The following is a 12630-nucleotide window of genomic DNA, read 5'->3' on the forward strand; positions in this document are numbered from 1 at the left end:
TGATACAGTATACCTACCTTATGTCTTGTTGCTGTGGTCAGCCTTGCCACGGTGCAAGCCTCCTACACAGCTGTTTTTGTTTAAGTCAATGACTTTTATCTCTCCCCTTTTCCTCTGTTGCCTCCTTTTTATTCCTCTTTGTATTTGCTTTTGATTAAATATGATTTATTTATACACTTCATCTAAGTGATTATTTTTTGTTAATTTCTATATTATATTAATAATGTATTATGTTAGCTGTTTATTCGTTTTCTGACCATTAGATACATGGATCCTAAAGAAGCCCTAGATTCGGGCGAAACGCGTTGATCCAGATACATATTTACTTTTCTATCTTGGATGATTATATGTGTCTATTATAATGGTCTCATTTCATTGAATATGTACATGTTCTTTAGATATTTGATGTATTATTAAATTGAACCATATTTTTATCAACTTGTGGAGTAGTATAGTTATGATATTTGATTTTTCTGAGAAGACGGGCACATTTATAATCCCCTTTTTCCCCATCATCTCTTCCAAACTGAAGAGTGCTGAGGATTCTTTGTCCTATTCCAAAACATTTTTGTAGGGATAGTGCCGTGTGATTTTCTAGTACAAAGTCCCCCCCCACCTATCTAAGTTAATGACTGTGTTTCCACCTACATCTGAAATTGATGATCCTTCTATAATTGGTTTATCATATATCCCTGACTTTGTTCAAGTGTACAAAGTGTGCAAGTGTAAGAACTAATGCTGGCTTGAAGCAAAAGCGTGGTCACACCAAATTGATTGATTGATTGGTTGATGACAAATTGATTACAATATATATTTTTGACAGAATTTTTACTTTACAGCATTTGTTCACACCTGCCTAAAACTTTTGCGCAGTGCTGTTTATATCTTTCCTTTAATAATTACATATAGGCCCGACAGAGAGTACACAGACATTAATGCCACATACAGCATGCGCTAGAAAAGTGATCACTTCTTATAGGCAAAGCATGCAGTTTCATTTTCGAACACTTTTGCATAAGGTAGTTTCCCTCTGGATCCTCATGACCCTTCCAAACACAAACATTTCAACATTTAGTAGAACCAGTTCACAATTGCCTTGTTCATGTCTGATATTTACAAAAGGGATTACACTAATACCATGTACAGAACCCATTGTTATAAGGTCAAATACGATTTATATTTATGATGCCTTTACTATATACATTTTCCTTTTTATCTTCAATCACTTTTGAATACACAATCCACCAGTATTTTTTTTTTTGTATTTGTATTAACCCACCCCAACCACAAATGAAGGGATTTAACAGACTCACTTGAGTTAATAGTAATGAAAAGAAGATGGATCTTGGATACATCTGTGTATACCTTGGACGTGTTTCATTATTTGTACCGAAATGTCATGAAATAGACTATGGAAGAAACCAGATCCAAAAATGTCATTCGTCCGCAAATTTTAATTTTTTTCAGGCAATGAAGATGTCTCTTTGACCCCAATATATTCACACACAGGATCTGTGCACACATGTGCTGACTACTCCTTTCCCAACTATATTGTGTTTCTTTTTTCCCCGTTTCAATGAATTCATTGTTAAAGCCTAAAGCCATGATTTTTCTTTTATTTTATTTGGACATAGGGAGAAGAAAACATTTTAAATTGTATCTGTGAAACCATTGTTGGGATCTTCCCTTACTGCCTGACCCTTTGCCTGTACACTTGTACAGGAAAAAAAAATAAGGGGTGTGGCAGAGGATTGGGACAAAAACACAAGAAAAGGGAAAAAAAAAACATTCTAACTTCAAAACATGAATTGTTGTACTACTCCAATATTCTAGTTGAGCAGGAAAGACTATCCCTTGCTGAACGATCAACAGGCTCCACTAGCCAGCAATGAAAATTCAAGACAGATGCAATCAGTGACTCGGATGATTCACAGCATAAAATCCATATACAGTCAGGCCCATAAATATTGGGACATCAACACAATTCTAATATTTTTGGCTCTATACACCACCACAATGGATTTGAAATTAAACAAACAAAATGTGCTTTAATTGCAGACTTTTAGCTTTAATTTGAGAGTATTTACATCCAAATCAGGTGAAAGGTGTAGGAATTACAACAGTTTGTATATGTGCCTCCCACGTTTTAAGGGACCAAAGTATTAGGAGAATTGGCTGCTCAGCTGTTCCATGGCCAGGTGTGTGTTATTACCTCATTATCCCATTTACAAGGAGGAGATAAAAGGTCCAGAGTTCAGTTCAAGTGTGCTATTTGCATTTGGAATCTGTTGCTGTCAACTCTCAATATGAGATCCAAAGAGCTGTCACTATCAGTGAAGCAAGCCATCATTAGGCTGAAAAAACAAGACAAACCCATCAGAGAGATAGCAAAAACATTAGGTGTGGCCAAATCAACTGTTTAGAACATCCTTAAAAAGAAAGAGCGCACCGGTGAGCTCAGCAACACCAAAAGACCCGGAAGACCACGGAAAACAACCGTGGTGGATGACCGAAGAATTCTTCCCCTGGTGAAGAAAACACCCTTTACAACAGTTGGCCAGATCAAGAACACTCTCCAGGAGGTAGGTGTATATGTGTCAAAGTCAACAATCAAGAGAAGACTTCACCAGAGAGAATACAGAGGGTTCACCACAAGATGTAAACCATTGGTGAGCCTCAAAAACAGGAAGGCCAGATTAGAGTTTGCCAAACAACATCTAAAAAAGCCTTCACAGTTCTGGAACAACATCCTATGGACAGATGAGACCAAGATCAACTTGTACCAGAGTGATGGAAAGAGAAGAGAATGGAGAAGGAAAGGAACTGCTCCTGATCCAAAGCATACCACCTCATCAGTGAAGCATGGTGGTGGTAGTGTCATGGCGTGGGCATGTATGGCTGCCAATAGAACTGGTTCTCTTGTATTTATTGATGATGTGACTGCTGACAAAAGCAGCAGGATGAATTCTGAAGTGTTTCGGGCAATATTATCTGCTCATATTCAGCCAAATGCTTCAGAACTCATTGGACGGCGCTTCACAGCGCAGATGGACAATGACCCGAAGCATACTGTAAAAGCCACCAAAGAGTTTTTTAAGGGAAAGAAGTGGAATGTTATGCAATGGCCAAGTCAATCACCTGACCTGAATCTGATTGAGCATGCATTTCACTTACTGAAGACAAAACTGAAGGGAAAATGCCCCAAGAACAAGCAGGAACTGAAGACAGTTGCAGTAGAATTTCAAATCCATTGTGGTGGTGTATAGAGCCAAAAAGATTAGAATTGTGTCGATGTCCCAATATTTATGGACCTGACTGTATTTTTTTTTTTTTTTTACCTTTGCCTATATTAAATAAATGGATTTTATGCTGTGAAGGATCCCAGTTATCCCCCCCTCCCCCACCCACACACACACAAAAGCACACACACTGTACTTATAATGTATTTTTGTTTTTGTCAGGGGTCCCTGTCTTGACAGGAAGTGAGGTGGACATATCCCAAGTAGAGATGCAGATGCCAATAAAAAACCTGGCAGAGGCTTTGACACATTGTATTCATAGAGTAGTGGTTAATGATTGTTATTCTGAATGGTCTAAGGTAATTAGTGGTAGACATGTGCAGAATGAAAAAATGTGTTTAGTTTTGGATAGATTCGTTATATTACTAATTTCGTTTAATTTCGGAATTTGTTTAATGGTTTTGAATTCGTTTAGTTTCATTTAGTTTTTTTTCGTAAAATTTCATTTTGGTAATTATGTTGTAACGAGTTTCAAATTTACGCAACGATTTGAATTCGGATTGATCGAAAAATGATCAACCAATTTGAATTCTGTGTGAAGAATAGCTGGTTTTTAAGCTTTAAAAAACTAGCGTCCACCCCCCCCCAAATCTTTACCAGGCCCTTTGGGTCTGGTATGGTATCTAAGGGAAGCCCCACACCCAATAAAAAAAAAATGGCAGCAGGCGAGCGCCCCCCCTCTTGAACCATACCAGGCCACATTCCTTTAACATGGGGGGTGTGCTTTGGGGCAGGGGGGGCAAGGGCCTCATCCCCACAACCCTGGTCTGTGGTTGTGGGGATTTGTGGGCAGGGGGGCTTATCTGAATCTGGAAGACTCCTTTAACAAGTGGGCCCCAGATCCCCGACCCCCCTATTTGAATGAGTACAGGGTTTGCTATGTATCTCTACCCATTCACCAAAAGTGTGTAGAAAGTGAATAAAGACAGCACACGAGTTTTTGACAATTCCTTTATAAATAAATAAAAAACAATGTTCCCTGATGTAGATTTATCGTCAATCACACTGCCCCGCCGCCACTGCCGGACCTGAAAAAAGAAAGCTCCAGCCTCGTCAATATCCTCCCACCGAATGCCTGCTCCTCCACTGGACATTTCCTAAATAGCTAAGGGGCGGGGTCACCTGATGACATCAGCAGGTGACCCCCACCCCCTTGTGACATCACCGACCAGGGAATGCTGGGTAAGTGACATCACAAGGGGGCATAGCCACCTGATGACATCATCAGGGGGCCCCGCTCCTTACCTATTTAAGAACTGTCACCCGGCAGAGTAGGCATTAGCCTTAGCCTTTGTTGTCGGCAAAGCTTTTTTTTGGGGGTCTGGTGGAGCGGTGATGATTGAAGATATATCTACATTGGGGGACATGGTTTTGTAATTTTTAAAAAATTATTTTTTAATAAAGGACTTGTCAAAAACCGTCTATAATAAAGGACTTGTCAAAAACCGTCTACTGTTTTTCTTTATTTTTGACACTTTTTTTGATGAACGAGGAGGTGTGCAAAGTACCCCATGCTAATTAACATTGTGGGGCAGGGTCTGGGGGCCCCCTTGTTAAAGGGGGCTTCCAGATTTCAATAATCCCCCTGCCCTCAGACCCCCACAACCACCGCCTAGGGGATCGGGAAGAGTCCCTTGTCCCCATCAACATGCTTTGCAGTGGGGGGGGCAAAGCCCCCCTGCCCCAAAGCATCCACCCTCCCATGTGGAGAGCATGTGGCCTGGTATGGTTCAGGAGAGGGGACGCTTGCTCACCCCCCCCCTTTCCCTGGCGTGCTAGGATGCATGCTCGAAAAAGGGTCTGGCATGGATTTTTGGGGGATCCCACATATTTTTTTTTAATTTTGGCATGGGGTTCGCCTTAACATTTATAACCAGGCCCAAAGGGCCTGGTATGGACAGGGGGGGGGCCGGGGCGTTACTCCACGACGTTTTTTTCCTAATTTATTTAAAATAGCCGTGCCGACAATTGCAACCGTGAGTTCATTTAAATGTGATTTGAGTCATTTTTTTTCTTTACAAATTTTTGCTGCAGCAAGTTCTATACATGGTGCAGATGCTCACTTTACAGGCAGACTAAGGGGACCCCCCCCAGGCACTATATTTAAAGGAATTATTCATTTTTATTGTTCAAGTGAAACAAAAAAAAAAGGATTGGTGGAGCATAGAAGGAACAATGACAGAACAATGCCCTCCTTGTCTCTCACCAAGCAACTGAAAGCTGGTTTATCCCCCTCTCCCTCCCAGTGGCTTTCAGTTGCTTGGTTAAAGACACACATGACGGGATTAAGGGGGTGCTGGGGTGGGTTGTGCACACCAACCTTTCAGTTCTGCCCCCCTGGCCGGCCACAGCTGAGCTCCTTCCCCCATCCCCCGCCCATACTCAGAGCTGAGACAAGGAGATGGCAGCCTGGCGCAGACAGAGAAGAAGAGAAGTAAGAGGCGGGAGGAGGTGTGCTGTGTTGTGTTTTACCTTCTGTCAGAAGAGCATTCCTTTATACAGCACATAAGACAGGATTGCTCTTACTGTAGATCGCATTGGACTGTACTCAAACAGGTTGATTGCCACCCCCTATCCACATTTCCTGGAGGAGACCAGTCTTTGGAGAAGATAGGGGGCGGCAATCACATGGTGTGTGTGTGTGCAGTGCAATGCTATTTACAGTAAGAGCGATTCTCTGAGTGCTGTATAGAGGAACATTCTTCTGACAGTAGGGGAGAGCACAACACAGTGCACCTCCTCCTGGCATTTAGTTGGGGGAGGGGGATGGGCGGCTATCTTTTAGGAAATGTAATGGGGATTTGGGGAGGGGGGATATGTGCTAGGAGGAGGGTTTTTGGGGGTTGAACCCCGAGAGGGGATGTTTGTGCCAGGAGAGAGATGTTTGTGGCAGGTGGGGGGTGGGAGATTAGTGCTGGGGTGAGGGGGGATTTGGGAAGGGTAATTTAGAGGACATTGGAGGAGGGATTTGTGGGATATTGTCCTAGGAGGGCGATTGAAGAAAGAAGATTTGTGCTGGGAGAGAAGATGGGGGGGGGGGGTTGTGCCAGGTGGGGGTGGGGGAATTTGGGCTAATAGGAGGGATGGGGGGGAATTGTGCTGGCAGGGGGGTTTGGGGGATAAGATTTATCCTAGGATAGAAAGCTTGACAGGAAAGAGATTATGTGCTAGGCCGTTTTTTTTGGGGGATTCGGGTGAGATTTGAGCTGTGGGGTCGGATTTGGGGGTGGGGCAAAAAATTGTGCTGGGAGGAGGGATTGGAACTGGGAGTTGGTGGAATATGTGCATTATTGTTTGGGGAGAATTTTGGCTTGAAGATGGGCTTTATGTTTTTTTATGCATGACAGAATGTTTGTGTCCACTAATAATGATTTTCATACATTTTTTATGAAAATATCATTTTGAAATGATGCCCAGGGGCTGTACGAGGCCCTGTGATTTCTAACAGCAGCCCAGAAGGGAGCACTCTTTAGGTCTAGAGAAAAAGAGATTTCATGTTCAAATATTGAAAGGGTTCTTCGCAGTAAGAGATGTGAAAATGTGGAATAGACTCCCTCAAGAGGTGGTTCTGGCCAGTTTAGTAGATTGTTTTAGGAAAGGCCTGAATTGATTCTTTCCTAGATACACATAATATAACTGTGTATATGTTAAGGAGTGTTGCGCTCAGCCTCTTAACCACTTCATGCCTGCCATATAACAGAATGAGGGCCGCAAAGTGGTTAAACTATCCTGACTGGGCGTCATATGATGTCCAGAAGGATGTGCCGCTATGGTGTTTACCTTGGACACAGCCCATCCCCAATCAGGGTAAACAGCCAATTAAAATTGGCTGTTTACCACGTCTTTGGCAGTGTCCAATCACAGCCAGTCACAAATGTAAACAGAAAAGGCAGTTACCAGCGAGCTCGGCTTCTTCTCTTGGCATGTCAATCATGTGGGGAGGAGAGCTAGGATCTGTGAGTTACTGCTATTATGTTACATTTTTACATCTTACTGTGTACCACCCCCCCCCCCCCCCAATAAAGAGAACCTGGCCATCTGTCAGAGAGTCGATCAGGATCTGTCATACAGGTCTGCCATCAGTGACCTGCCACGCGGGCCTTCAGTACCGCCATCAGAACCTCAATCAGTGACCTGTCACACAGGCCCGCAATCAGTACCGTCTTCAGTGACCTGTCACACAGGCCTTCAGTACCGCCATCTGCACTACCATCAGTGACCTGTCACACAGGCCCGCCACCAGTATCTCCATCAGTAACGCCATCAGTAACGCCATCAGTAACCTGTCACACAGGCCTGCTATCAGTACTCCCATCAGTGACCTGTCCAACAGGTCATCAGTGCTGCCATCATGTCCAAAAGATTTTTTTACATCTGAGGAGGCATATGCAATCCTTACTATGTTGGATGATGAGAGCAGCGAAGAATCCAGGCCAACACTACAAATTTTTCACTATTAGAATATTTTTATTTGTTTTTCCCACTAGATTTTCTGCAGTATATGGTGGACCAACCAAATATTTTTGCAGATAAATTTATTTCCTCCAACCACAATTCGTCCTACGCCCATATGTTCCATTGGCGATGTCTCACACTAGACTAATTCAAATTGGTTTTGGGTCTTACGTGTACTATGGGGCTTACAAAGAAAAACGAAGTGCATGCCTACTGGTCCACCCACCCCATCCACCACATGCTGATTTCTGCTGTAATTTCCAAGACACGCTATTCCATGATTATGTGTTTCCTACATTTTAATGACAACTCACAGTGCCCCCCCCCCCTCTCCCCGAGATCATCCCAACCCCGATAAATTGTATATTATAATAATGTTTTACCCTTTGCTCAGCAGAATGTATTTTGGTGTGTAATTGGTATGTGCATGATATGTGTTAGAAATATGAAGGGCCTTCAAAAATGCAATAGGTTGTCAGGAAATTAGATGTATAATTCATGCTCTGAAGGTTACTATGTGGATGTTGGGCCTCTTTATATGGCCAGGTTGTGTAAAAGTCTCACACATGTGGTATTGCCATACTCAGGAGGAGTAGCAAAATGTATTTTGGGGTGTCATTTTTGCTATGTATATGCTATTTGTTAGAAATATCGTATCAATTGACAACTTTGTGTAAAAGAAATACGTGGATTTTCTTGGATTTTTGCGGCGATCGCATGTAATGTCGGAGCGCACTGCTCCTTCATTACATGCGATCGGCTGTGCGGTGCAAGTTCAGCCATACACTTTGTATGGCTAAATTCGCACTGCACCCGCAGCAAAGACGCACAGGACCCTTTTTTGCAGCCGCATCAGGATCGGATCGCACAGTGATTCACACTTGTGCGATCCGATCCTGTGCGAACTGTAAAGATCGCACTGCGATATGCGATCAAACTGGGGGTGTCGTTAACATTTCATTGACACCCCCAGCGTATTACATATGGCAGTGTGAACTGCCAGGGGTGCGTTTGCGATGCGGGAAAAGGCTGCAAATTCGCAGCCTTCCCGCATCGCATAAGTGTGAACCGGCACTCAATAATATATATTAATTTGGGCTATTTTTTACCAAAGATATGTAAAAGTATAAATTGTGGCCCAAATTTATGAAGAAAAATTACTTATTGGCAAAATTTTATATTATTAACTAAAAAAAAAAGTGTTTTTTTGTTTTAATGTTTGCTCTTTTTTCGCCTATATCGCAAAAAAAAAAAATAAAAAAAACAGTGGTGATTAAATACCACTAAAAGAAGGCTCTGTTTGTGTGAAAAAAAATTAGTTTGGGTACAGTGTAGCATGGCTGAGTAACTGTCATTCAAAGTGTGAGAGCACTGAAAGCTGAAAATTGGTCTGGGCAGGAAGTGGGTATAAGTGCCCTGTATCGAAGTGGTTAAGATATGGGGACTGCTGCACCAAAAAATCCCTGGAGTACTGGCATCCAAAAATAATAATGAAAAATAAATAGCGGGCTGTCTAGCAATAGAGATAAACCATATGTGTTGTATAAACATCAATATACATGTATTATACCATGATAAAACAACCAACCTTACAAACGTACGATTCAATAATAAAGTTGCTCATACAATCACTAAATATTAGTGAACTGACAACTAAATATGCTTCAGATAATTATAAATAAATGTATATGGACCAGTGCAATATAAGGTGACTAGTGCTCTCAAAACTATTTAAAGTGAAGAAAAACAGATAATTATGTGATAAGTGCTAAGTGATAAGTGCATTATCTTTTAAAACCAAAATATTTAATAAAATTGCATTCACAGAGTATCGATGGATTCAGAGAAAACAAAAAAAGTATCAGTGCAGTCACCTGCAGTACGGTCTGGGCCCATCAACATCACACACTAGCTCCTGTCCGATGCGTTTCTCCTCAGAAGGCGTCAACTGGGAATGGAGACATAATATAAGTGGATACTAACATTTATACGTAAAGTTGATCCAGGGAACATCCAATTGCCCCTTGGGGGATCAGGAAGGATTTTTTCCACTGCTGGAGCAAATTGGATCATGTGTTATTGGGGGGTTTTGCCTTCCTCTGGATCAACTGTGGGTATAGGATTGTGAATATAGGATTAGATATACATATTTTTCCCTTTAATTGCTTGAACTTGATGGACTTGTGTCTTTTTTTCAACCAGACTAACTATGTAATTTTGCCACCCTATCCAAATCTAATATTTTGATTAGAAGTTGGGTTTAAAGTTTCCACCAGAGATGATTTAAGTGAGGAGTTTGTATGTTTGCCTTTTGTTGTTGTAGGTTTCCTGAGCTACTCTCATTTTCGAACACAACTCCAAAGCATATTGGCGGGCTGACTTCTCATAAGTTATGAGCAAACTAAGCAACATTTGGTTCACCAAGCAAATGAAAAAAATCTGCAAACCCCTAACATAGCACCCAAACCCAATGAAGTCTATGGGGGCCAAATATTTTTTCTGGAATTTTTAAGCTTTTTGTAAAAAAGGAACAGGCTGGCTAGGTGGACACAGGGCCGGTTGCCCTGGGCGCATTGGTTTATTGCAGGGATATGGGGGGCACCTTGACCCTAACCCTAAGGGAAGGGGCGGGCGCAGTTTGGCATCCTTGCCCTGGGTGCTGGATGACCTTGTCTCATCACTGGGTGGACATGTACCAACTTGGGAACCAACTTGCAGACCTTTAATAGTGCAAATGCTTGGCTGGCCATGAGAGCAAAGGAAAGTGAGGGTGCTCACTGCGAGAGCAAGGGAAAGTGAGGGTGCTCGCTGCGCACTCCCAGCACAGTAACTGAGCTGTCATAGACAGCTCCCAGTCTCTAGTAGTGATCGGGAGCCAGCGGAACCGGTTCCCAATTCTGTGACCAATGTGATAGCCAACCACAGTGGTCATGTGATCTAGTGGCCCTTTCAGATGTCAGGGATGGGTGAAAAGGGCTTAGGCAATTCTGTAGTATGTACCTGGAATCAGTCTTTATATTATATTCCCATCACCCCCTTCACAACACAACAACCACAAATTTCACTCACGCTCCGTATGATAGTATATTATCTTCCTAGCAACAGAAAACATTATTTTTAGCAGTAAAAATAAGGACATTACACCTTCTGAGGGGATATCAGGTGGATTCATGGAGCGTGTCAACGTCTTACCATCCTACTATCCTACCAAATTACTATCCACTATTACTATCAACAGCAGCATCTGAATATGACTTGGTATCAAATCAAAGTGCCCATACATGGATCGAAATTTGGACGGTCCCTGCTAAAGCAGCTAAATTGCGTTCCATGTATGGCTGGCTTTCCTGAAGTGCAACAGTGTAAATAATATAGCAGGACAGGGCTGTGCTGCTTGGCAGAGCTGTGTGAATCTCAGAACTGGGTGGGCAGAAATACGAATACTGTAGCAAGTAAAACTGCTCCCTTAAATGTATTTATGGTTGTATTGAGTTGTTTGCCTGGAGTTGAGCTTTAACTGTTATTTTAACCTAAAAGCATGCAGCAAAGTCACTATTTAGCTGCCAGACTGGTTTTGTGTGGGAAGCTGCACTTCCCCAGAGATGTCCCTGAGGAGCTTTTCAAATGTATCCCATTGGTCCTTTTAAAAAATTCCCCTGAAATTTACTTGTGATAAGATTCTGTTTTGACCCATGCATGCACTCTACTGTGTTGATTCTTGTGTTTGACCCGGAGCTCTGCTTACTAGTCACAGGCTGAGCCTTCCTGAATGCTCAATGGTTTGGCTGTGATTGAAAAACAGTCCAAGTTATTAGCCAGCTGTGTTCTGAATTTTGCTTGCAATATTCAGGTCAGAACCAGGTGATGCGGTCTTGAAGAGATACACACACACACACAGTACTCCTTGCAGATGATATCTTATTTTTTATATCATTTATATTTTCATCCGACCCTTTTCTAGACATGCACATCTCTCAACAAATATTTGACACCTTTTGTCTCTGTTTGGGCCTCCAAATCAACTCTAGTAAGAATGGGGTGCTCCCTCTAAAATCTCCTCTCTGGACCCCGTCCTTCTCTTTACTTTTAGCAAGACATAACATTACTTATCTAGGAATAGGTAGATAAGCAGGGACATAAAAAGCGAGTGAGTTTGAGGCATGGATGGCCCCAGGGCTGGCCATAGACATTGTACTGCCTGGGTCCAAGAATTAAATGCTGCCCCCCCCCCCCCCACACACACACACACACATCCACTATTTTTTATCATGATATTTGCCCACGCAAACATGGGCTGCACTTAACACAGTGTGAAACTAGTTTAAGAGCCAGTTCATACTAGGATTACATAGGAACACGCTTTCCCATGGGGAGCATTTTGACAGTCCGTTCATTTGAATGGGCTGCAAAAAGTAACAGAATGCGGAAAAAGTAGTGTTTGCACTACTGTTAAAAACACACTGCACTAAAAGTACTGTGGTACCATGTGATTTTGTGCCTGTAAACACACTGCATTTGCAATTTGCGTTTGGGGTGTCATTAACAATACATCGGCACGCATGGGAAATACGCACCTTAGCCGCACTGACCATGTGCTGGTGTGAACCGGCCCTCAATCAAACAGGTATAATAAGGAGCCCCCACCCCTCAGACCCCCACACATGACATGAGTATGACATTTACTGTCGACTTTAGAATTTACAATCAATCCCCCATACAGCCCAACGATCTCCGGGAAGGAGGAGAGGAGAGAGTGTCCGGACCGGGACTCACCTGTGACTTGCAGACAGTCCGGCCGGGGTGCATCCTATGGCAGAGTCCCCAGAGTGGCACCCTCCATCAGTGTCTCCTTACGCACACCTTTTCTCCTTAGTGT

This window comes from Pelophylax lessonae (genome assembly GCF_965119305.1).
Source record: "Pelophylax lessonae genome assembly, chromosome: 10".
Taxonomy (NCBI): domain Eukaryota; kingdom Metazoa; phylum Chordata; class Amphibia; order Anura; family Ranidae; genus Pelophylax; species Pelophylax lessonae.